The following is a 27,858-nucleotide window of genomic DNA, read 5'->3' as shown; positions in this document are numbered from 1 at the left end:
TATTGTGAGTTATATTTATTGGCTGGAAACTTGGCAACGCTAATATTTTTTCTTAGTAACAAGACACTACCCTGAAGTTTTACTTACAAGACTCCAAGGCAACCAGGTGGAACATACATCATTAGCTTACTGAAAAATGAATATATTTTAAACCATGACTTAAAGCTGTTCATTTATAGTATATTAAACCAAAGAAAAGGCTTAATGCAAGCCCAGCTTTCTGCAGTAGAATTAACTAAATCAAAATGAGGCTTTTTTTTGGTCAACTTTATTGAAACTCATTCAACTTTCCAAGAACTAAGAATTAGCTTCCTGTCTTGACTGTTTGGAATTACTTACTGTCATCTGTTTCAGACGTTAAAGGACGTGATTTAATAGCAGCAATAAGGTCCTTCTTCCTCATTTGGCAGGTGTTAATTATTTAAACACTACTCATTTTAATTTGTTTCCAATCACTCTTTTGAGTGATTTGCTTTACAGGTTTCATTATGTGCATTTCTTGACAAAAAAATCAAAAGGAAGGCAAGCTCATGCCCTGGAACTATACTGTGCAATCTATCTCTTGATAGGTGGGGGGGATGCAAGGCTGTATTTCACGTATTATGATCTTCATGGTCTCTGCTGTGGAATATAATATATAATATATCATTTTTATCTTCTTTATAATAAAAAGTTGCTCTAGGCACAAAGCCTCAGTTTCTTGCATGCTAATGATCCTGGCTGACTGGAGAAAGACTTTGCATTTCCTGCTCTGTCAATTAGGAATGAGCCGGGCAACTAGAGTAATTGAAAATATAGGAGGGCCATTTCTGCCAATGAAACCACTCCTTTCTTGCATTTTGGCATCATCCTCTGCCAATTCTTGTTGCTTTGTTCCCTCCGGCTATACTGGCTTCTGCTCCATGATGACTCTTGTTATAAACAGCCCTGAGCTTGTGTTTCCCCTAGTAAGATGCTTGTCAGAGCTTCCTCTACTCAGATGGTACAGCCCAGTGTGTGCTCATATGGAAAATTAGCTTTGCACTAGCAGAAATGCTGGTGTCGCTTAAATAGGGCACTAGTCTAAGTGCTTGATAGAAAACTTTTTCTGAAGACTAACATCTGAATTTAAAAAGCAGAGGGATAAGGAGAAAGAGAAAAAGCTTTCACAACCCCTCTGGGAAAGGAGAAACTGACAACCCTAGGGTTTTTTCAGTTGTACACAGAAAAGTAATTTCATCTCAGTGTGAAATGGAAAAGGTGGGTGTTTGTTTAGATTGAGGCCATTCGGTAATGATTTTAACACTCATTGGAATCTCTTAGCCAAAGTATTCCAGGGACAAAGTCTGTAATGAACACTTACCTCCCAATTAAAGTTTCAGTCCCAATGAAAATGTTACCTGATACCCTTCTCCTATTTTCAGTTTTTCAGTCTTTGCTCTGTTTTTACCTTCATGATTGGTGGCCTCGTTCATCATTTTTCCACTGAAATGATTCTTCCTTCGGCAGCCAGCAACAAAACCAAACAGGCTGATCTTCTAGCTTAAGAATCAGGCTCATCAGACTCATTGATTTGAAGGCTAGAAGAACTGATTGAATTTCTGGATGAAACGGCTTCACTTCCTTGACTGAGTAGAATAGGGGGTCATTAAGTCTTTGTAAATAAAATGTTAGTAAACAATAGCCTTAAATGTTTCAAACATGACTCAGTTGTCTAAGTTAACTGTTCTTCAGTTAGCTGTTTCCCAGATCTCTGAGATCACTTTCATTTTGGTGATAGAAAGATGCCTGTGGTTGAAGTGTGGCAAAAGTCTTTAATGTGAAAGGCACTTTGTAATGAAAAGCACCATAGCCTCGAGCTTGTCACTCTTTTCCACATGTCTGCAAACCCTCTGAAGATAACATGTGTGGCTCCATTGGAAATCATCACAAGATTCGCGGGGGTTGGGGAGAGCTCATAGAGATGAGGAAAAGGATGAGAACGAAGGCCTTTGAAAACATTTCAACGTTTATTCTTTTGCTTATTTGCGGATTCAACAAATGTTAACTGAATGCATATCCTGTATTACAGGGGGAAATACATGTTTAAATGAGACAGCTCACAATCCAGTGAACCAGTGAACCAGTGAATCCAGCTCACAATCAGCTAAACCTGTGAACAAAGAATATTAATCAGTGTGTCACATGAACCACATATGCAGTGTTCTACATGAGCTGAGAAAAGAGAGACGCTAATGTTGTGGGGAATTTAGGAAGTTTTCCCAGAGAAGGTAGTATTTGAATTGGGTATTGGAATAACTAGTGGCCATTTGTCATGTAGAAACGGCGATAGGTTGGGGAGACTGGTGGCAGAGGGTTTTCCAGGTAGAGAGGAGTAAGGGAGCTTGGGACAGCTCCGATGAAAATGTCAGAAAGTGCTCAGGGTTTGGCCTCTTGTCGGGATGTGCGCAGATGTTCAAGGCCGTGCTAAGATGTTTAATCTTTTTCCCGAAAGAGACTGATCCTCCAGAAGGCTTCAATCAGGGAAGGGTCAGCATTAGAGCTGAGTTTCAGAAGATCAGTCTGCTGACGGAAAGGAGGATATATTCAACAGGGGAGAGAGAATGAAGATGGGAGGTCATTGAGAAGAATGAGAAGAAACCAAGCGAGGAGACATTCTGACCTAAGCTAAGGCATTGGCTGTGGGTGTTAAGTCAAAAGCCGGGAAGGGTCTGAATTTTATCCTACTTGCAAGCTAAAGAGTTAGTCTGCCACAGTTTAACATAGAAATACCGATGGAAGACATAAGAACCAAGGTTAGAGATGGATGCTTTATTACTCAGCAAAAACAGCAGCCAGAGCAGCAACCCGCATGAGGGTCCATGCCCCAATCCCCACGGAGTGACTTGATGAGGATTGGTTGTTACCTAGGTGTGTAAATGGAGTGCATCACAGGAGAGGACCTCAAATTTTAGTACACTCTGATCTTTTATAGGGTTGCCAGCATATCTTGCCATTTCCCCTCCAGAGAGAGAGAGAGATTATTCATTACCTGGAATGTAAGCCAGTCTCCACAGGAGAGGGGAGAGGCACCTCTGATTTATAACCCTGGGAGCTAAGTAAATGTCTCTGGAGACAGGCATCTCTAACTCTCTCTGGAGGGTTGCACACTCTCTAGCTTCCTAAGCTGGCTGCTATTTAAATATGTCCTTCGCTCAAAAGGCCCACTACGTCCGAACACGAAAAATCCATGGAGGATTGTTTCCTAGCCTGGAGATGGAGCAGAAGGGCTAACTAAATGAAATTTATGAAGGAGCATTGTCAAAAAACCAAACCAAACCAAACCCTAGAAGCTGATTAGATGGGGCAGAGGTTGGGGAGTGAGGCCGGTGGAAGCCTTAGGTGTGACTGAGGTTTCTGATTTGGTAGATCTGCTGGCAGGTGGGTAGGAAGAGAAGACGAGCTTGTTTTTTTGGTGGTGATGGTGGAATGGGGTGCAGACACAGGCACAAGTGAAAGGTTTAGAGCTTGGTTTGTATAAATTGAGTATACCTGGAGATGCTATGGGGTGCTTTGAAAAGTGACTACTTTTTAGCATCATTTGCTATTGCACAAATAGTAGGAAAGGGGGACATGAATAGTAGGTGAAAGGAGCCACAGTTCCACATCTCACGTGGACTCATATTTTTTTCTTTGGAGGGTGGCTGTGGTATCCTAGTAGACAGGAAGAATTAAGAGCTCTGTATTACTTAACTCTTACTTTGGGAAATGGGCTTCAAGGGCAACTTGAACTTGCCCAGAGTAGAGCTCCTAAAACATCTTCCATCTCTCAAATTGCCACAGAGCAATTACTCCTACATTGTAGACCCTTAACAGGCTCTGAGCACATGAGAAGTAAAGTGACATAGAGTGGGAATTGTGCAAGGCTTTAAAAGCCTCTTACGAGCTGCTGTAATGACAGAGACTGGGGATCCTGGATGCATTTTTCATTTTTATGGAGGGGGTACAGCAAGATGTGGAGGGAAGAGCACTGGACCAGGAGTTAAAAGGTCAGGATGACAGTCTCAGCTGCTTCTTTGACTAGTCACAGAGGCCTGAGAAATTGCTAAGCTACCTGAGCCCTTTATTTCATTTTTAAAGTGGCAAGGACTGCCTGCTTGGCAGTGTTTTGAAGATCAAGTGAAGAATATTTCATAAACTGTGACTATCTTGCAGTCGCAAATTATGACCACTATGCTACCATTGCCATTCCAATTGAATCTAAGTTCCACAAACATTCAACGAAGGTGCTTAATACTTATTAGGTATTTGAAGTAAAAGATGTTGCTGCTAATTTTTTCCCCTTTTCTTTCTATATATGAGAGACCATCATCTTGCCCTTTTCCAAAGCTTGTGTGATGGGTAATCATGGCTTTTTATGTGTGTATGTGCCTTCTTCTATTATGTATAGAAAATTCTAGAAAACTTGCACCTAAATCAGTATAAGGCAAATAGAAAGTTGCATTGTAAATAGATAAGGAAGTATCTTATTCCCTCACTGGATTTAAAACATGAGAATTTCCTGGGGAAAAATTAGTGATTTTTTTCCTCTGGTTGAGATTTCCTTTTAAGAGGAAGCTTTCTTTTTCTTTGGCGTCTATGGTATTTCAAATACAATTTTATTACCCAGGGTATTGAATAACTGTATATTATCCAACATGCAAAAGGTACTCTGCCCGGATTGTTATTAAAATGTCAATTATGATTGCAGCACTGTAGGGCTGGATATTTCATCTGAGAAAATAAACTAAGTACGTACCCTCCCTGTGCATTATGGGGCTTTGGATTCTAACTTCCTTTCTGGCATGTAACTTTGTCATTGTTAGTGCTGTGGAATCCATTCCAACTCCTAGTGACTCTGTGTACAGGAAAGCTGAACCCGGCCTGGTCTTTTTGCAGCATCCTCTCGCCTTCCAGTGCTCTATCAGACAATGCCCTGCTACTCTTCATAGGCTTTTCATGGTCAATTTTTTTGGACATGAGTGGCCAGGTCCTTCTTCCTAGTCTGTCTTAGTCTGGAAGCTCCACTGCAACCTGTCCACCATGGGTGGTGACCCAGCTGGTATTTGAAATACTGGTGGCATAGCATTCAGCATGACAGCAGCATGCAGCCACCACAAGATGACAACTGACAGGTGATGTGGTTCCATGACCAGGAAACAAACCTGGGCTGCGGTGGTGAGAGCGCTGAATCTTAACTACTAGACCACCAGGCCTATAACTACTGGCTGCTAAATACATGAGACTCTACTTGATTCTAATGTAATATATCAAACCCTTGTTACAACTTGTCTTCAAAGTTCACATGCTTTTCCTCTTTCGTCAGTTTAAAACATTACAAGTGGCCCTTTATCTTTAATTATTGGTCTTTTATATACTAATTGCATAGAGCTGGGTAAGTTTATAATGTTGGTACTGCTTAGCCTTCTGCATGTGTGCCTTTTCTTTTAGGGTTGAGCACCTAGTGGAGGTGGGACGTTGAGGAAAGCCTAGTTTGGCTTCCCAAGCACAAGAGATGCTATCTAAGATAGCTCCATTCTGATGTCTGGAGATTCCAAGAAGAATGGGGAAAAGGTTGATAAGAGGAGAAAGAATATTTTTTCAGAGAAGTATGGAGACACATAATGTTAGCATTGCAGGAGATCTAAGTGGTCCTTTAAACCAGAATGACAAAGAAATCCATCAACTGGACTTGTGAAAGAAGCTTGTTTATCGGGGCAAAGTTGGGCAAGAATCCTGTTGCCAGTTGAATCTTGTACCATCTTTGCTCCCCAGGTTGGGCTCCTCCTACCTGAAGTTTGAGAAAGAGCTCTAAAGAGGGGAGAGCCAAGGGGCAGGAGAAATGTCAACTTAGGGAAGAGGTGTTAATGGAATTTAGCTCAGATTTCATTTCATGGAAAAGAGATCAGTCAGTGTTATGAACTACTAAATGTGACTAGATTGCTTAAGAACCAGTGAAGATTTACAAACTCCTTGTGTTATTTCCTCTAAATTGCAGTAGATTTTTATACAGTTCTTCCAGTTTAAGGCACATTGGATTGAGTAACAAATCGGTGATTTCGAACAGTTTTGTTTCACACCTGTTAAGAGTTAATAAATTGCAGCTCTTTTCTTTGCAAAATGTTTTCCAAGTAATTTAGACATTGCCCCGCCTTGGACATTACAAACAAATTCTTTGCACTTGGGACTTAAAACAACAACCTGACCAGTTGCTAGAGTTGGGAGAATAATCACCCCAGTCCAAAACACCTGGAATCCTCATCAGTTCTTGGGAAACACTGCCACCATTGTCCTTTGGGTGGTGTGAGCTAATTGTAGAGTTACTGTGCAATAACCCTTTATTTGGGACTAATAAAATCATAACCTCATTGGAAACTATGGTGCTTCCCCATTGGACTCTTGTGTATGCTCAGTACTGTCTGCATTAAAAAAGAAGAGAATTGCAAAATATTCTATTGCTAATAGAAGAAAACATCTAAAGAATATAGCCAGAATATTTCTTGAGCAAGATTATGCAGTGTGTGTGTGTACACATGTGTCGGGGTGAGTGGGCATGCAGTTCTGTAAAGAATAAACAAAGCTTGGAGGGCCTAGAACCTGGAGCGTAGTTGTGCAGATGTACATGCGGGACCGTATTTGGTTGTAGTGAGGCCAGCTTGTCTCCATCTCATTTCAAAATAATAGGCAGGAGACTGCACAGCTGAGTTTCCCCAAATGGCTAGGGCTGTAGCCTATCTTTTCCAATGTCACTGGATTGATGGATCATTAAGATGTCTCGTGTTTTTAAAAAGAGATAGCCTACTGGCAAGCAGAATTCATGTTTTAAAAAATCTTAATAGGGAAAGAAGCTAGACAGACTGAGAGAAAATATTGACAATATTGTTTCGGAAAGCATCACTACCTTGAGCTAATCTTTCAATTCTGGTAAGTAGCAATGATTTTGTTGGTGGGTAAATCTCACTGTCTTGATGAAACCTGCCCTGACCACATTGATGGGATTGCTTCTGCCTCTGATGTCCAGTGGCATCTATTGTCTTTACCACTCACTTGCCAATGAATCTCATCTTGTTCTGATCTGATTTTTGCGCATTGTTTAAATCTTTTGTTGTAGTTTGCCTTTGTCTTTGCTGGTAAGAAGCTCACAATCTTGTAAAGGATAAGACACTCTCTTATGGGTCTTGGTTTTTTCCTGGCATAGTGACTTACATAGGGTGGGTGCTAAAAAATATGTCTGTTGACTTGATTTGCTATAGAATAATTTCAGTAGAGTTAAAGAAGCAATTTTGCTCTTTTCCGCAGCAGTAAACAGCCATTAGTTTGTTATTGTAAGGTTGCCTGAGGCCAGATTTTCAGACTAAAAGTGAATGCGAGCCATCTATCAAGGAAACAGAATTATTTAGCACAATAAACATTTTGGTGTACATTTGGCCTAGAGGAAATTTTTTGTCTATCAATACGGCCCAAATTCCTCAAATAACGACTTATTCCTTATTCCCTGTGTTTGTGTTCCTGGTTATCAGGGAAATCTAAGTCTAATCTAAAAAGGCAGAAAATGCACTCTAAGTGTAGACTAATGGTGAGTAAAATGCAAGGATGATTTTGAAAGTGCCTCTTAGAAAAGTATCAATAAACATTCCAACATGAGTCCAGGGCTCTAGGATTTAGATCTGGGGGTGAAGGCTTACACTCAGCTCTGTAAATGATTAAGATTACAGGTTGCTCCGAGCATCAACATCTCGTGTGCAGAAATGTTTCTGCTCACAGGGTCTGCTACAGTGGGGAAAGTGCTGCCATCCTGTGTGCCTCATGACCCTGGGAAGTTTCAAGAATTCTTAATCAGTTGATTTCATGTTTTTAGGCTAATTCCATTTCCTATTCTGAAGACTGAAAGAAAAACATCAGTGCTTAAAAAAACAGTTTAGGATTCTTGCTTTTATCTTCGGGAATATGATTATTAATGGCTATTTTAGAAGTGCTTTTAAATTTGGGGGCATTTGCCCCCCCTCCTTTCTTATTCATGAATCCTGAAGCTGCAACCAGTAAGCCTTCTTTTTCTTCCAGACTCTTCTCTCTTGCTATTTCAGTGCCTCGGGCAAGCCTTTCATCCTCCTTCTGTGTGCCACAAATTAGAGAAGCTAGTCTGAGGCCTGCAGCTTTTTGTGTGTGTCAAAGGAAGGGATCCAGACTTGAATGCAGCAGCACCCATTGGTCGATCCATCTCACTCCTTTCTGTAACCATCAGCCAACCCCCCAAAGTCCCTTGGCACCCCTTTCCTTGAAACGAAGGCCCAAGGAGGTCAGACTGCCTCTCTTGCTTTGCCAAGCATCACTCAGCCTCAGCTGAAGTAATGTTTACATATATGATCATTCCATGCCATTTAAAATATGTAATGGATACTGTGAAAACAATAGGCATATTCAAGCTCCAACACTGTGCACAAATGAGAGAAATATTCCAATACTCATATCAGAGCCTAATAGGTATAATTTTGCTCACAATAGAGTAATACACAGCAGCCTTCCCCAGACCGCTGGGTAAAACAAAGAAGTAGTTGTCAACCTTTTCAGAATCAGATGTTAATGATATTTCGTGTCTTTGTTGAGTCTGTGGAAAGCAGCTACTGCACCTAGAAGGGAAATGACTTCCATACCAATCGCCCTCAGCCAAAGTCATTCGGACTGGGAAAGCTGGACCGAGTCCATATTTACATTTCAGAGAGAGGTGTGAAAGAAGATTTCAAGACAGAATTGACTGAGCTGCCTCCCACTTGACTTACCCGATGTTCAATCTTATCAATGCTTTGAGGGGTCTTATTATTTCCAACATATAGAAGGGGAAAGTGTAATGTAAACAAGGGGCCGACGTTTTTTGGCAAAGGAGAGAAGTGTTTTCTGCATTTCGTGTATTTTTGGAAACCTCTGAAATCCCAAAGTCATACATCTTCCAAGGTTTGGAGGATGGTTTATTCAAGCATTGCCTGTACTCAGCGGCTTGGAGAGCAGCAACTTCGCTGTATCTTTCGTAGCAAGCAACTAACTATTCGGTCTTTTTCTGCGAGCTGGTTGTAAAGAGCTGCGGCCTCCAAGAGTTTGCTTTTCATGTCTTCCTGTATCCTCTTTTTGCATATAAGAGTATGTCTTCGCTTCAACAAAATTCTGTTTTCATTCGTTTTAAGTTTAACTCCAATTTCAAGTCCACCCAAAAAATAGGGCCTCTTAGTACCATTGTTCCAGTTGCTGGGAATTAGGCCACTCTTTTCGACCCAATACATCTCATTTTAATCTTAAATCTTTAGACATGGCACAACTACCTATTAAGAATCTGAGAGAGACAGCTCTGAGGGTCAGATTCACATCTTTCCTAGGAAAACACAAGCCCTACTAAAATCCTAAAAAGCAGAAACTAGGGCTGGCCTGGTGGCTCAGTGGTTAAGTGTGCACATTCCACTTTGGCGGCCCGGGGTTCGCCGGTTCGGACCCCGGGTGCTGTCACGGCACCGCTTGGCACACCATGCTGTGGTAGGCTTCCCACATATAAAGTAGAGGAAGGTGGGCACACACGTGAACTCAGGGCCAGTCTTCCTCAGCAAAAAGAGGAGGATTGGAGGCAGTTAGCTCAGGGCTAATCTTTCTCAAAAAAAAAAAAAAAAGCAGAAACTAAACTACAATCACTTTTTAATAGTAGGCTTACATTGAAATTCCACTTTCACAGTGATTGTGATATATTTTTAAATAAAGACTCCCCACAGTTGTCCAAATTCAAATCAGGGCCTATTTCCCCCTTCATGAGTGCCCACTTATGAAGACTATGTCAGCTCATCTCTGTAACTGTGAAAATTTTATTATAGAAATTAAATTATAAGCACTATATCTGCCAATATGGAACCTCTTATGTTTATATATGGACCCGTGTCAGAGTGCAATATAAGTTCTGAAAAGTTTTATAGACACGATTGTGATTGTACAATGTGTTCAGTAAGACGTTTTCCAGATTTGGTCAATTAACGGGACTTTGGCACAACTAGTGCAATCCTTCCAGTTATTTTGAAGTCTGTTTCTGATTGTCATAGCTTAGTGTCTTGCTACTCAAAGCATTGTTTATGGACAAGCAGCATCGGCAGCGCTTGAACATGTACAAACGCAGAATCTTGGGCCCCAGATAAGACTTTGTGAATCAAGCGCCAACGCTATTGTTCTGCCGACTACATTTGAATAGCAAGGACTAGTGGATTCTAAATTAGACGTTCGGGTCATTTTGAGTGTTAGACAGTTTTGGAAGTATGTACGCATTTTTTGTGTGGTCAAGAGGAAATTATTTTATATATGATTAAATATTGTAGTAATATGCTCTAAATTATGTGGTTTCCCAGACAACCTGCTTTATTTTTTAGCAGTATGCTTTTGGCAGAATCTACTCATTAATTTACTAATTTATGAATTCCTAATGGTGACTCTTGGGAAGAATATGCAAACCGTTTGTACATTTACTGTATCTCAATGCTTTAAATACTTTAATATCATTGGAAATCTAAAATAATAAAAACAATAATAGTAATGTAATAGGTAATATTTATACAACACTTAGTATGTCCTGGGCACTCTTCCAACCACTTTACGTATATGAACCTGTTGAATCTTCCTGACAGTCCTATGAGATGTCTTATTATTATGCTCACTTTATAGATGAGGAAACTGAGGCATAGAGAGACAGTGACTTGCCCAAGTTCAAATAGCTAGAAAGTGGAGGAGTTGGGGTTGTTATGTTTGCCCATTAGAAATGCTAGGTGGTATTAACCAGTGACTTGGAGCTGGGGGCGCTTTTAGAGCCCAGTATACCCTCTTTTTTTCCATATGAGGGAAATGAGGACCAGAAAAGCCATGGGGCTTGCATAACATTACAGGTAAATTAGTGGTGATTGGGTGTATATCTCAGCCCCCTTATAGTTTATACATTTGGACTTCATAACCTTCCTGGGAAATAGGTAGGCACCTGGATGTTACACCAATGGCAACCCCATTTTGGCTTATTACTTCAAGGAAAGAGGTTGGCATAAGTATAGGTGATAATGCCCAGAAACTGTGTGCTCCTTGTGTGGCATAATTGCTCCCTCTCTTTCTTAAGTCTCTTCTCAACCCCGTCAAGATGTGTAGTGTTGCACGAATCGCTCTGATTCGCATTATTTGTTGACATGTCTGCTCCACACCAAGGCTTAAGAGCTGAGGCCATGTTTTATTCTTCTTTATGACCTTAATAATTGCCATGGAATCTGACACACCGTAAGCCCTTAGCAAATCGTTGTTGTGTGGACAAATGACGACTCCTCACCACTGCTTTAGGTACTCAGCCCAGATGGCTATCAGACCCAGGTGGTTCCATCAGGAATGGAAGGAACTAAGCCCAAGGTGAACATGGAGAGATGGGGAGTACAGTTTCATGGGCCACTGGTGGCGTTGGTAAAGATTTGTTCATTTAAGAGCACAGTTCAGTGTGTAGGCAGTTGACTATTTCTTTCCTGTATCTCTTCATGTACATATTTTCTGGTTTTGGTTGTAAATTCTCAAAGGCAGCAATTCCCTTTCTTTACTCGCTTTCTACAGTTCCTGGCTTTATACCACCTACAGAAAAGAACTGGTGAATGTTTGTGGGGGATAATAATGAAATTGTTAGAGAAAACTTATAATATTGCCCTTTTCTAGGAAATGTTCTCTTTCGATAATTTTATTTATTTAACTAGATAAAGGGAATAAGCATTAGATGAATTTGCTGGTCAAGGTCACAGAGAATAGTTAAAATGTAGATGTTTCCATTTTTACTAGCCCGTGGTTTTAAAATAAAGTCACAAATACTTTTAATGATCAAGTGGGCCCTTACTAGTCTAAAGAGCCCATGGTGAGAGTGTTTCCCAGTTATTTTTGGGGGGTCCCCAAAGAGTTGGGCCATGTGTCCCCATAAACCAGACTGTCAGCTGTAGCTATCACTTGGCTCCTTCTTACTTTTTTTCTCCTGCTCTAACTTACGCTTATCCACAGCTGCCCTCTGCCAAGCCCCTGGGTGAAGTGTCATGGAATTGCTGACTGTCACATGTATAATGAAAAGCCAAGAAAAGTTATTTGAAGAAGAATGAAAGAGTCTTGCCCTACCAGATTTATTTTTTTTAATTAAACTATTTTAAGATGATTCACATGCAGTTATAAGAAATAATTCAGCAAAACTCGTTACCCTTCACCTAGTTTCCCCCGATGGTTACGTCTTGTAAAGCTATAGTACATTATCACAACCAAGATATTGATATTGATACAGTCAAGATACACAACATTTCTGCCACCACAAAGATCTCTCATGTTGCCCTTTTATAGCCACATCCACTCCCTCCAGCGAGCACTACCTCCTGGACTCCTGGCAACCATTAAAGTGCTGTTGATTTCTGTAAATTTTCACATCATAAATGACATACAAATGTAATCATATACTACATCATCTTTTGACTTTAGCCTTTTTCAGTCAGCACAGTTCTCAAGAGATACATCCAGATTTCTGTGTGGACAATACTTTGTTCCTTTTTATTTTTTTATTTCATTTTTTTTTGCTGAGGAAGATTTGCCCTGAGCTAACATCTGTGCCAATCTTTTTCTACTTTGTATGTGAGTTGCCACAATAGCATGGCCACTCACGACTGGTGCAGGTCTGTGCCTGGGAAGCAAACCTGGGCCACTGAAGCAGGGCATGCAGAAGTTAACCACCAGGCCACTGGGGCTGGCCCACTTTGTTCCTTTTTATTGCTGCATAGTATTCCACGGTATGGATGAACCACAGTTTGTATATTCATCCATTGAAGAACATATGAGTTGTTTCTTATTTTTGGCTATTACAAATAAAGCTGCCGTGAAATTTGTGTACAGGTTTTTTTGTGGATATAAATTTTTAATTTCTTTGGGGTAAATGCTGAGGAGTACAATTGCTGGGTCATATTATACTTACATGTTTTGTTTTTGAAGGAACTCTTTTCCAGCATAGCTATTTCACTGGGTGTAAAATTCTGGGGTGACAGTTGTTTCAAATCAGCAGTTGAAAATTTTTCGGTGACTTCCTTTTGGTCTCCATGATTTCTAACGAGAAATTTGCTGTTACTAGATTTCCCTCCCATTTTTGATAAGATATTCCTCTTTTGTCACTTTTTTTTTTTTTAAAGATTTTTTTTATTTTTTTCCTTTTTCTCCCCAAAGCCCCCCGGTACATAGTTGTGTATTCTTCGTTGTGGGTTCTTCTAGTTGTGGCATGTGGGACGCCGCCTCAGTGTGGTCTGATGAGCAGTGCCATGTCCGCACCCAGGATTCGAACCAACGAAACACTGGGCCGCCTGCAGCGGAGCTCGCAAACTTAACCACTCAGCCACAGGGCCAGCCCCTTCTCTTTCGTCACTTTTAAGACGGATTCTTTGTTTCCAGTTTTCATAAATTTGACTACAATGTGTTTCGATGTGGATTTATTCTGTTTAAGATTCACATACCTTCTTGAATTTGTAGATTTATGTCTTTTGCCAAATTTGGCAAATTTTAAGCCATTATTTCTTTCAGTACTTTTTGAGCCCCAGCTTCTTTCTCCTTTTCTTCCGGGTCTTTGATTACAGGAATTTTAAATCTTTTGTTATAGTCTTACAGTTCCTCAAGACTCTATTAATTTTTTCCATCTATTTTCTCTCTGTTTTTTAGATTGGATAATTTCTGTCATTCTATCTTCCAACTCAATGATTATTTCTTCTGTCTCCTCCATTCTGATCTTGAGTTCATCTGTTCATTCTTTTATTTTGGTTTTTGTATTTTTTGGTTCTTAAACTTCCAATTAGTTCTTATTTATATCAACTATTTCTATGCTGAGACTGGAAAAATGTTTTATTTGTTTCAAGTGTATACATAATTGTGCATTGAAGCCTTTTTATGATGGCTGTTTTAAAAATCTTTTTCAGATAATTCTAGCATCCCTTTCATCTCAGTGTTGGCATCTACTGATTGTCTTTTTTTCATTCCATTTGAGATCTTCCTGGTTATGAATATGATGTGTGACCTTTGATTAAAATCTGGACATTTTGTGTATTATGTATGAGACTCTGAATCTTATTTAAACCTTCTGTTTTTAACTGATTTATTTTGACACTGCTCCAGCAGTAGGAGGAACCACCTCTTTCCTGTTATGTGAAGGTAGAAGTCCAGGTTCCCCACTGTCCTCATTGACACTTGTGCGAGGAGGGGGAATCTACTGAAAGGGATCGGGAATTCCAGCTCTACACTAGACCTCCATGGTAACTCCCTGGCTGGCAGAAGTATGAGTGCTTCATTATTGCTTGCCACATGGTTTCCACTGATACCACTGAGGGGGACAGTGGCCTTGCGACCACTGGGTGGTGATGAGAGTCCTGATTCTACTAGTCCTCCTCGGGCACCACTCTAATGGGGAAGGGGCAGGGTACTTTCTTACTGTCAGATGGAGGTGGAAGTCTAGACTCTCTGCTAGGCCTTGGCTGGCTTGGGTAGGGATGTGGCCACAGTTTTCTCTGTGTTGTTTGGCAAGAAGAGAAATTATTGTCTAATAGTTTTATGTTTTTTCTAGGCCGCTTCTTCCAGGTCCTTTGGCTAGGGAGAATATACTTTGGTGGGGCTTCCTTCTTCCCTTTTGTCTCTGTTTCTAGGTTGTCAGTTTCAATTCCAAATCTGGAACATATGATGCAAAGAGAAAGCGTAGGGAGCTCACCACTATGTCATCCGGAAGTCCGTAGCCATTCTACCTTCTTCTCTTTCTCTTTCAATCTCTTCTTATGTTATTTTTATAGATAATGTTCTATAGCTGTTATCTGTATTTGTGGAGGATTAGGGAAAAATATGCCTACTCTACCTTTTTGGAAGCAGGTCATGCTCTACCGGATATTAACAGTTACTATAAAGACATAGAAAATTTAGCAAATTGTTCATTCAGCCCATTGATTTTTGGTGAATAAGCTTTTGGCCAATTGATGTTTGGTGACTTGCCCTAGGACTGTTGTATCAGTAGATAGGGAACAACTGCTAGGGAAAACTGGGTGGAAGAATTTGTAAGCAGAATAGAGCTGTGCTCTGATAACCTTTGGACAATTCTTCTTGAGTGGCCATAGAAAACTGTAAAAGAATAGTAAGAATATTTAATATTTTTATAGAAATTTCCTGTTACAAACTATTTTCTTAAATATCTGATGTGTATAAATGATTTGTATTAATATACCAGGTATCTCTTTGTAAGCATTAACAGTTTATTAGATTAGCAGCTTTAAGAGTAAGTAATTAAAACAAACCATAGGCTTTTAGATGGATGATCCTCGGGAACAAGAAGGGTTCACATAATTAACTAATGCTGTGTTACTAAGCAAACTGAATTACTGAGATTTCCTTTCGAGAGTAACTAAGCAATTTTTGATGTTGACCTTTCCTTTTCAAGGGCTGCTGCTACTTCAGATCCTGTCTATAGTAATGATTCAAAATCTTAGATTTTTTTATTGCAACACCAGACAACTCATCCTTCCTTGAATAACGTCACACTATAGGTTGCAAAGCAGTGACCCATCGACTGCATTCAGTGAACTGATATGGGTGTTTCATACCATGGAATGTTAAAAAATTTTGTCAAAATATTTAACTCAGTAGATTTTATATAATAATAAGGATTTTTGTCTTATTCTGGAAAAAAAATTAAGTCATCTAGTAATGATTAACCCATAGTCCCTTGGCCAAGTAGTTTTGAACTGAGGTCTGACTAATTCCAACTGGTCTCATTTATATTACCTGCCAGTTCTTAAATGAACGACTTAATCTGAATATTTTTTAAAGAATACCTTTGAAGTAGGTACATTACTATAGCTTCAGTAATATAAAAAAAGGATATGCTGTGAGAGATCCAGAGTTGTATCCAAAGACGTTTTCTCATTTAAAATAAATATCTCACCTATGTTTTAAGGCTAATAGTGCAAGAACTAGAACCTGGAATCAATTTATTATCTATTTAGTGGATTTCATAATTATTTTAATATTGTTTTACCTTTCTTAGTGCATATTTCAGCCACATGCTTCAGCAGACAATGTGTATAACATACACTATATTTCATTAAATGAGATTATAGATTAGACTCATATCATAGGAGAAATTAATATTTGTTGGCCAGTATATAGTAAGCACTGTGCTAAGTGATTGTCAAAACTTACCTCACATTGTCTCCCCAAATAACTTAATTTTCACATTGGGCAGAGGAGACAAGTGAAAATTAAGTGATCTGTCCAACATCCACACACAAACAACTGTGAGAGCTAGTGTTCACTTAGATCTCTTTACTTGGTAACCCATAAACTTCCTTCAAAGGAAGTTCCTTGTTTTCTTTATTTCCCTTAACTTTCCCCTCCATTTTAGTTTACTTTGTTTACAATTTTTCCTTTATTGATGCTACACGCCAGTTACTCTTCTCTGTGAACCATCTTTTGTGAGTTAGGATTGTTTTTCTTAGAAGGCAAATTGTGTAGTAGAAGTTGAGGATATTTTCTGACAGATCTTACATTCCTTTTTTTCCCCCTACCATTGTCTTCCCCAAAGTTCCATATACATTTCATTCCTTAAAATCTTGTGAGTTTGAACACTTCTGTTCTCTCTGTCATCACTGCAGTGTCTCAGAAAAGAATCTCATTCCATATGCTTTCAGGCGCTCAAGGAACCAAAACATGAAAACCTGGAATTTGTCATTACCCATTTGGCCTCCGGTCCATCAAATCCAGTAGCTTGCCTCCAGGAGAGGTCAGTCCTTGCCTCCTCAAAAGAATCTCTTCTCTCTATTATGTATTTGGTTAATTGGAAAATGCTGTGTTTTAGGTAAAAGATCCTGCTTCATTTGGATGGCAACCAAGTCAGCCATATGGGAAGGAAAATAATCTAGTGAGTTGCAAAATAAGAAATCATGGTCCATGTGTTCCGTTGGATGGCTTTCTTTGGGATATAAGGTACTATCTCTTTGAGTTTCAGTTTACAGCCCTTTAAATGGGAATATCTTGGGCTTTGTTGCTAAGATTTGAGTATATAATGAATATGCATCTGCTAACTAAATCTCTTTACCAGAAGGAGCTCTTTGGAGTATTCCCCTTTCCTGACCACCAAGGAATGTTATCGACTGATCTGACACTCTTCACAAAGTTAGTGATTCCACCTCTTCTCGTTTCATGCAATAGTCCATTTGTGAAAATGTGTTGAATACTTTAAAGTCTTGGATGATGACTTTGCTGCAGAAACAAATTGTCTGATAAAAGCCAGGGAAGTTGTTTCTTGTGTTTGCCCTGCTGTTGCAATGGGCATGTCTTAGACCCATGACTCACTGGAGAACAAAACATAACTATTAAGAAACATGGCAGAGCTAAAGGATCACAAAGGAGATATCAACCAAATTGGGAATAAGAATTCTATTTATCTATGGACTTCCATGGCAACTCTTTAGAAAACAAAACATCAGAGAAGAGATATATATTCTCCATCTCACACTGAAGCCAGTGAAAGAGGAGAGAGTCTGGAAGAACCTCTGTTATCAGACTAGGATACCAAGTGAACTATTCAATAGATATTATATGTTGTCAAGAAATCCTCTCCTTCCCAAGGATTAAGAAGAAAATGGCCTCAGTCTTTCACAAGAATTGGAGCAACGCTCAGTTGAGATTGTAAGCAATGTATTGGCTAAACTGAAGACTGTTACATGTATAAACAAATCGAAAGATTAAGGAGTTCAAAAAAATGTTTACTGGGGCCAGCCTGGTGGTGTAGTGGTTAAGTTCACATGCTCTGCATCAGTGGCCTGGGGTTTGTGGGTTCAGATCCTGGGCATGGACCTACACACCACTCATCAAACCATGCTGTAGCAGCATCCCACATACAAAATAGGAGAAGATTGGCACAGATGTTAGCTCAGGGCCAATCTTCCTCACCAAAACAAAAAAGTTTATTTCTTTCTGGAAACTACAGCAATCTTCAACAATTATAGTTATCATTCAAATATGGAAATATTGTAGGTGCTTCAAAGTGGTAATGTCAATGAATTCATTCAAATTGTTTTCCTAGAATGAGTCAACTTTAAGAAATGTCAGGGATTTCATAGCCTCTAAAGTGGCCTTTGTAAATCCATCTTGTTATTTGTATGAGGGTCATATTCTTTTAAACACAGTGTGAAATTCACTCCCCTAAAGAATAGGGTAAATCTTTCTAGACGATTTAAGTAGGATCATGTCTGGAAGCAAGGGAATTAATAGTTTTTTAAAGCTTTCTAGGGCCTTTGCATTGCTGTGAAACCCAAAGGAAAAATGCAACAGATGATGAGTGGACACACGACACTGTGGTTTGTAACAATCTCTTCTTTGTCTCTCCACATTTTCAGAGAACTTCATCACAGTACTTAGGAATCTGACCAGAAAATAGACAAACAAACTTGAAAATGTCTCCTGGAGAAATTGCCACACAAGAAGTATAACAGGACCTCTGTTACAAAGTATGGCTTCTTGTGCCTCATTGGCAAGGGACTCATAAAGTCTATGTGCACTCATTTCATGATAAGATTTTGTAGGTGTTCTGGAGCTAATTATGACTTAGAAGTCTGTCCTTGTTTATCATTCATAGATTTGCTATTTTGCCAAAGGTCAAAATTTGGTCACAATAGACCAATTAGTAAAAATGCATTAAGAGTTTGAGTAAATTTGTTGACCATGGAGTAACAGCAAGAAGTATAATGTCAGCCACAAAAAAGAAAAGCGTCTATGGAAAACTGAAAAGAAGTGATTTTGTAGCCTCTCTTGCACAAAACAGGAGTTGTTCTGGGATTGCATTGAGTGCTGTTTCCTCCAAATGCTGACCACTTTGTTAGCATGTGGGTGACCACTGGAGTGGTTAATGAATAGTCACCGTTTCAAATATCGCATCTATGTGATTTAATCACCTTTAAATACTTAGAGAACAATTAAGCGATCTGGTCCATGTCTTGAGGTGCTTCATGTAATAAAACATTATGACAGACTTAGTGGTACTGGATTTTATAGTGTCTTTATACTAAACATACCACATCGGTCATCTCTAACTGATAAAATTTTCATTAGTCAGGTTATTTAAATGGGACATCGTGACCTAATGGAGCTTTGTGCCTGATCACAGCCAGGTAGAAGAGAATATCTGAATAACACGATCTCTGCTCTACAGATAGATAATAAGTCCATATCTTTCAATTTTTAAAAATTTTAATAAAGTAGCAAGCTTACTTGGTCTTATCTTTCTTCTTTGGCGTTATTATTTTACTCAGTTAGGGTAAACATTCTGAAGATGAGTTTGTAAAGTGAAGAAATTAACATGGAAGAAGTTTGAAACTGCATCAGTTTGATAAATTTAGCTCAAACCACTATGGAATACAATATGAATTATTAAACTAGTATTACAAATTAATTCATCCTTTGCTCATGAGGCTATAACAAAACTACTATCTTCACATAATGGCAGCAAGATGGTATAACTTTTAGAAGGAAATTTAGATATATATGTTTCCAGCCAACTAATTCCACTGTTGGGGTATTGTTTTAAGAAAACAGTCCAAAATACAGGAGGAAAAGCTGTATCTACAAATATATGGATAGCAACATTAGTTATATTAGTAGGTAACTGAAAATAAATTAAATGTCCCACAATATGGTAGTTTGTATTATGCCATGTTGCATAACTATTAAAGTCCTACTTATGAGGTCTATTTATCAGTATGAAAAATGCTTATGTTAAGTCAAGTGGAAAATTATAGAAATTTACATATATTTACACTATTATATTTATATGTTTATTCTATATGTATGATTGTTTAAAAAAGATTTGAAGCAGAGTTATAAGTAAGTAAAAAAATTTATGCACAAGAAAACCAACCTGAAGGAATGTGTTAGGGGCGATTGTTCTAATTTCCATTTTTTGTAGTGTGTTTTAATTATTTTTGTAATAGAAAATTACAATTAAAAATAAATCCTACTGCATACAATAACTTCACTCCCCATCCTATAGAAGGAAATTTACGTAGAAGAAATTATTATAGCGTTATGAGAAGAAGAAAACAGAAGAAGGTCAAGTGGAAGGTTAGTGACAAAGAAGTAGTGGATGAGGAAATATACAAGCACGAGGAGAGCATTCTTGTGGGATGCCAGGCAAATATGACAGACACCTGGATGGCCTTGAAGTTCACTGCAGATAATTAAAATCTGGTGATCAGTTAAATGGGGGAAATTGTAAAAAGAAAAGAAAAAGAAAGCAGCTAAAATATATAATGGAAGCATGCTGTGAAAAAAATTCAGTAACATGGCAAATGGAGAGGTGAGGGAAAAAACACTACCTGAGCCACATCCAGCTTCTTGAACAATTCTCACAGCAGCATCTGTGAATTTGGGTGAGTGCTGAGTAACCAGACAGGTTATCAACACTGGGGATTTGAGTCAGAGCCAGAAGTTGTCCCAAGGAAACTCGGCTGAGCAGGAACCTATTCAAAGAATTGAAGATAGAAGGCTATTTAAAGAAGTTGTAAAATATTGAGCTGAAAGGGTGGTCAAATGTGAATGGAACATTCCTCTCTGGCCGTTACAACTTTGAAAGAGGAGCCGGTGTCCAAAAAATAGCAAGCTACTTTCGAGTTGACCTTGGCAGTAAACAAAACAAATCGTTGCAATAAAATAGGCTTTTTGAAACTTCATATAATAGTTTACTTGGTCAAGAGTTTCAAGCTTTCAGCTATCTGCCAAATGTGTCTGCATATAATTAAAAAATAATGCACTTGTACTTATGCATGCGTATAGAAATAAATATTGTACTCTGAAGAGTCGTCATTTGGTCACCTGATAGACTCTATGCCCTGATGACGTAAGTGTGCTGTTGGATTATACTCTCTTTTTGTCTTTTTGGGCTGGCAAACGCAAAAGGAGTCTAGGCTTACCTCCACTTTCTCACCTCAGGTTTACCATTTCCTGCTCTTTAATTCCTTGGAATTTGGATTCCATTTTCACCACTTCCTTTGTGTTTTCCAAATCATTCGTTAGTTACAAATAGCAATTGGTCTTTCCTTTGTTCCTCTACATTTTTCCACATGCACAACCTTTGGTTTTGCTTAGAATCAGTTGACTTTCTCTCCCAATTGGATAAAAATACCTAACATTTAGCGACCATTGACTCTGTGCCAGATATTGCACTAAAAGCATCCTTAGGTGCTCCTTTGAGTTCTCTCCCAGCCCAGGTAGAGCAAAGGATCCTTCGAGGTTGGGCTGGGGCAGCTACTTTGATTCACTTCTCCCTCGAAATCAATTCCAGGTGTAGTTCCATAACATAAAAAAAGGAAGAAGAGCTTGCCTTCATAAAGAAAATCATTTCAAGTAAGCATAGTGGATATACTAAGTATAGTGGATATACTCTTTACTATAGAACCACATGTGGAAATCACATGAGGAAGGAGCATCTTTACAAAAGATATGCTCTTGACTGTTACTAACATTTGCCTCTGTTTCTTTCCCAGCTCAATGTGAAGTGGACTTTTGGTCATCTGACAAAGGGATATTTTTGGCCCCAGTTATCCAGTTATCTGTCCACACTGGTAATATTAACCAAGGAATTATCTTTATGTTGCGTAGACCTGAGTAGAAAATACTTTAGGCTGGCACCATGGCTGAGTAGGTAAGTTTGCAAGCTCTGCTTTGGGGTAGCCGAGGTTTTTGCCAGTTCGGATCCTGGGCGCCGACACAGCACCACTCATCAGGCCACGCTGAGGCGTTAGGCCATGCTGAGGGGGCATCCCACATAACATGACCAGAAGGACCTACAACTGGAATATACAACTATGTACTGGGGGGCTTTGAGGAGAAGAAGAAGAAAAAAGAAAGAAGATTGGCAACAGATGTTAGCTCAGGTGCCAATCTTTAAAAAAAACCAAAAAACCCCTTTAAAACGTGCCACAAAGCGTCCTTGCTATTCTGTCGATATAGGGAAATTTATTCTAGGAATGCAAATATCATAAATATGGAAGATCTCACAATTGTAACAAAAAGAGGTTTCTTTGAATCCAACGTTTGAATTGGAAAAGAGCAGAGACAGGAGAGATGAAGTGACATTCCCCCAAAGGCACATTCCAGGATGATATTTTAATGCAGCCTGTCATCTTCTGCCCTCCCTTTCCTCCCAGTTTTTGCATTCTCTCTCTTTTTTCTGTCTTTTCTCTTTCCCCCTCCTCTCTTTTCCCTGTCTTTAGAAACCCTTTAGAAGTCAGGGCATAGCTAGGGTGCTGTGACAATGGTGGGAAAGAGAGAAGAGAGGCACTGTTTCTATTCAAACCCTTTATATCTTTTCTCATCTTCTCTTCTAGCAAGCGCGACAGGTTAACTATGGAGAAGATACACACGTACTCACACACACACACACACACACACACACACAGACCCCACTTTATTCTGTGCCAGAGCAGAGCTCCTGAAAACTGCTGCCAAGTGGCTGCCACCCAAGAGACTGCAGAATTTCTGGCACTAGGCAGAATCGATGGCTGAGGCCAAGTGATTGTTGCTGAACTCACCTGTGTCGAAAGGTCAGCCTTGCGGTGCTAAGGCTGGGCACAGGCACTCGAGGCAAATTGGATTGTGAATGGAGGCCCTGAGGCATGTTCTGCACTTTACAACTGGTCTGGCAGGCTCCTCCACCTCCTGAGTCTGCCACAGGCATGGGAAACACCTGGGCAGCGACAAAGGCAGGTAAGGCAGCTTCACCAAGGTAAGGTATCAACCACCTTTGTTTCCCACACAAAATGCACGGTAATGGCTACATTCTTAGCAAGTGTTTTTCCAATACACTATGTCATGATGAAAAAGCTCTAAATCTTTTGCATGAAACAGTTGCTTCAACACTTCAACTCTAAAGTCACATGTTATTTGAGTGAATCTTGTACTCATCTGTAACTTAAATACAAATGTTACCAATTCAAGAAAATACTGAGTCAGAGCACAGCTTAGAAATTGTTTTGTATACATATTTGTCTGTGCGTATGTGTGTTATGGTGGTCATGGACTTAAAACAAATGAACCATGGATTATGAAAAGAAGACATCAAAGTATAAGAACCAAAGTTATTGAACCATTGACCATTTTTGTCCCTCTATTCTTCCAAACCAAAAAATGGATAAAAGAAAAAGATGCTATCTCATTTACAAAGGAGTTAGAGAAGTTGGGGAGATAGTAAGTTCTTCCTGAATCAAATGGAAGTCATCAGATGGGAACTCCTTCAACTTCCTGTGACTGACCGGGTACCCAGGTGCCCATTCTTTCCTCCTTCCCACCGGCTACTATGAAAGATCAACCTGTCCTCTTCATTCTATCATCTAAGTCTCATCCCTCCTCCATTCTTCTAGGTCACATACCGTTTTACCTCTTCAGGAACTATATTTTGTTGCATGTCTCCTTTCCCTGTAACTTCAACGAGCTTCTTCCCTGTGGTATTTAAATGTGATCAAGACTTTCTCAGCTTTGGGGAAAATCTCCCTCAATTCCACAGTAACTTTCAACTTTCTCTTTCACTGCCAAACTCATTTGACTGTCGTCTATATCTGCCATTCTTACTTTGTTTCCCATTTTCTCCTGAGTGCACTGACGTCTGCTGTCCACCATCACCATCTGACTGAAATTGCTCTTTTCAAACAGCAATTGCACATGCTCTTACTAGTGACCTCAGTGGCTCTCAGTCCAGCTGAGCACTTTTAACTTTTCACTCATTTGATCATTCAGTGTCACTTGATCCTATCGACTATTTGCTCCATTGGAGACGTTTCTTTCTTGGTTTCTGTGACACCACACTCCTGTGGGTGTTTTCTGCCTCTCTAGAGAAGCCCGTCCTTCTTGATCTTTGTTGCGTGTAGAAGGTAATCAGGTTGATTGTCAAAGATCTAGTGTATCATAGAAGGTTAATATAGTATCAGTTAATATCTATGGGATGCTGGTAAACTTTTGATCATCAATTTTAAAGTTATTTTATTACCATTACTTTCTAGTGGTGTATGAACCTAGGAGCGTCTATTATTTGACTCCAAGTCTATGCTTGTCTCTCTTTTTTCCTAGGAAATGCTCAATATTTCTTCAGCAGTATTGTTTCTGTTTTAAAGGGATTTTTCACGGCAGCTTCACATTTTCACTCCTAATTTCATCTTAAAGCTATTGCAACGGCATTAGTATAAAGTATTCACGTTATTATTAGCTGACATTTATTGAACACTTGCTATGTGCTAAGTATTTCACATTTATAATGATCTCAACTGCATTCTAGTAAAAAGTGTAATATAGAAATAATAACAATTAATTATGCTAGTCCTTAGGACAAGTCTGCAGAGTTAGATATTCTTCTCTTCTAACATCAGATTATCAATGATATGATTCACACCAGGTCTATCTAATACCCTAAACCAATGTTTCTACCATACATACTTACATTCTTTGCTATAACCCAATATCCTTGTTTGGAACACCACATTTCAAGATTGTCTAAATTGTTAAATAATGGCTACTTATCTGGTCCTTTCTGTTTTAAATCATGATTTTAAAGGGTTAGAGATGAAATTGACAATCCTGTCCTCAGATCCCAAGCTTTTTTGGGGTCACAAGAAGCATTTCTCAGATTTCTTTTCTTTGGATTTCCTTTTCCCCTGTATTGGCTGTTGGTTGTTGAATTTAACATGTCTTCGTACACTGTCCGGTGCATCTCAAAAAAATGACGCTAAAAAGACAGCACACACTCTGATCATCCCCATGAGGGCTTGACACAGGAATAAAATAGAAAGGACTGATGTGAGGAACCTACAAGAGAAGAATAGATATAACTAATTGGCTGTACGGCAGCTAATTGGCTGCAGGAGGAAGAATGATTTTGCCCCCTCCCACCAGGGAATATTTGAGAATGTCTGGAGACATTTGTGGTTTTTATAACTTGGGGAATGGGTGCTGCTCCTGGCCTTCTAGGTAGAGTTCGTAGAGAGTAGAGACTGGGGATACTGCCAAACATTGTAAAATGCACAGAACAACTCTGACTTCCCTCTTGCAGGATAAAGAATTTTCAGGCTCAAAATGTCAACTGTGCAGAGGTCAAAGAAAAACCCTGCTGTAGAGAAAGAGGAAAAAGGGAAGAGAAAAGGTGACTTTGCAAATCTGAGTCTCTGTGACTACAGACACGGAAATTTCATCAAGAGCAATTAGAAGCCCAGAAGTTTTGCTGAATTATTGGATACGGGGATGAATCATTTCAACCAGCTTGAGCTTGAGGTTAATGTGAGAGACACAGCTGGCAGAAGCAGTAGGCAGAAACGTTGTTAAACTGAAGCGAGTAGGAGAGAAAGAGTGGGTCGAGAAGTAATTCACCTTGGGGTGATGGTTGAGACCACAAAAGCAGTTGAAATGTTCAAAGACATGTGGGAAAAGAAGAGTAAAGGCATTTTACTAGTACTTTAGAAACATAAATCCTTCACATAAATAGTGAATTTTTAAGTGATATACAGTAAGAATTATTCCTGCAAGCCCATCTGTTTCAACATGAGGAATCAAAACCTGAATACCAACCTTGCTAAAATAAAGGTTCCTGGACAGATTTAATTTGACTTGTGTTAACAGTTTGCTTCTTTCACCTCGATACTCTTCTTTTCTACTTAAAGCAGAGGTTATAAAATTTAGTATTTATTTTTGCAGAGGGTTTACATGTTAAGGTGATAACGTGTCAATGACAAGAGAGATTGAAGATATTTTTGCTGTAACTCAAGATCAGAAAAGGGATGTCCCTAAAGAGAGGTGTAGCCCAGCCGTCTTTGCAGTTTGTCTGCTTTCTGGCTTGGTTTCAGAGCACTTAATAGTTTCAGCTTATAATTGCTTATCATGGAAACGTTGAGACACCACACCCTGGTGTCTTTAGCACAAACATATTTTTATCAAAGCACCTAGAGACAGCCGGCCACACCTGTCACGTTGTTAAGCAGCCACACTCCCTGGCTGCCCAGTCTTACTTTGGAGAAGTTGTGGAGCGGGGGTTGGGGAGGGCTCCAAAGTTAAGCAACCCGCCACTGAATTATTTTAATGATCTGGGCTGAGGCTCAATCACTGCATCCCTTGCTTGCTCCAAAGCAAGACCCATAATCATATTAAGAAGTTCTTATTCATGGATACGTGTAACTTCGTTTATCACGTTCTAGAAAACTCCTAGCTTGTTTGGAAATGTTGCTACTGAAGAATCCAATGTAGACAAATAGGACATCCCTTTGTTCTGCAGAAGGATGAGTTGGCAACAAGTGGGCCCTCCAAGGCCTTCACGCACGGTGAGATTTGGAGTTTCCCCCATTGGAGGAACCAGTTGGGTCTGCTTAGCTCCCTTATAAAAATTTCTTGAATGTATTGCTTGTGTCTTGTGAGTATTCATGGCTTTGTTTGCTCTGTCTTTTGAATAATGTTTACAGCTTTTTAGCCATGGCCTTAAAAATAATCTTAACCTTATTATTCAAATAGATGTCTCATCATGCTGAATAACACATGACCGACACATGCTAAGAATAAAGTGAATGGTACCATGAAATCTTCCACCCACGTAACTGGAAATGCATGGAACGCAAAACTGGATCTCAGCTGCAATGCTGTCTGCAGAGATGGCTCTTCACGTTGGTGGAGGAAGCCACCTACTCATCATTCATTAGAGAGGTCTGGAAAGGTCTGTGTAGCAATTTCTCCCTCAGGCCTGCCATTGTATCTGAAATTCTCACCATTACAGTGAATTCTTTGTCTAAGACATTATTTCAGTAAGAGCACCTTTAAAAGGCATAGAAATATCCTGCAAGGGTGGAGCACTGATTCGATTGAAGCCTGTTTTTAATTGAGCACAGATAGGTTTTTCTGCTTTCTAATTTTACCTCTCTCTTAGAACGTAGAGCTCTGACAAAATAGGAGTTAGGAGAATATTTGATCAAGGTAAGAAATCAGCAATCTTCAGGCATAATGGGCATTGCTCTGTAGCCCACTGTGACGGCAATAAGTGGACAGCCGCAGAAAAGAGCTGCCATTGAGGCAAGAGAGCCCCATGAGGAAGCGTGCCCTCTGAGACACTGACTTTAGAGACCCATCCTTGGAGATGCTATTATGGGTCCTTTCTAATAATAGCAACATGACTAATACATTGATAATGATAACTTCAAGTATTCTTTATCAGGTTCCGGGACCTAAGCTATCTGTTTCACATTTGTTATGCCATTTAATCCTCACAGCAACTCCAGATGCATAAACAGGCTTAGAAATGGTAAAATCTATCCAGGTAGGAAGTTAACAAGTGGGGGAATTGGGATTCAAAATGAGGTTGGTCTGATTACAAATTCATGTTATTAACCATTATTCATTTTGCCTCTTTACTATCTTTTCCCCTTGATTTCTCTCCCTCTTGTCACCTCTTCAAACCTATGCTTCAACCATATGCCATTTTCCCTGCCTAGAATGTCTTAACTCTCTTTTCCATCTGTTGGGAAACTTTTTCTTTTTTGAGGGCTAGGTGAAATGGTGAAATATCATTTCCTCTTAAAAGAGTTTCTTTAATGTGTGATCTGTTGCGACCATATTACAAATAAGTAGGGATATATTGTTCTCCTCCTTGCCAGATTGTGACACACTTGAGGCAGGAATTCTTTTCTTTATAACGTTTGTAGCACAGAGTCTAACTTCATCCACTGAACACAATAGACAATCAATAGACATTTATTGAATGAGTAAATTTGGTCACAGATGTCCCATAAAGTTGGGGAATGAGCAATCTTCTTTCTAAAC

Source organism: Equus asinus, chromosome 12, assembly GCF_041296235.1.
Source record: "Equus asinus isolate D_3611 breed Donkey chromosome 12, EquAss-T2T_v2, whole genome shotgun sequence".
Taxonomy (NCBI): domain Eukaryota; kingdom Metazoa; phylum Chordata; class Mammalia; order Perissodactyla; family Equidae; genus Equus; species Equus asinus.
The sequence above is the reverse complement of the archived record's forward strand: the minus strand, read 5'-3'. Positions refer to the sequence as shown.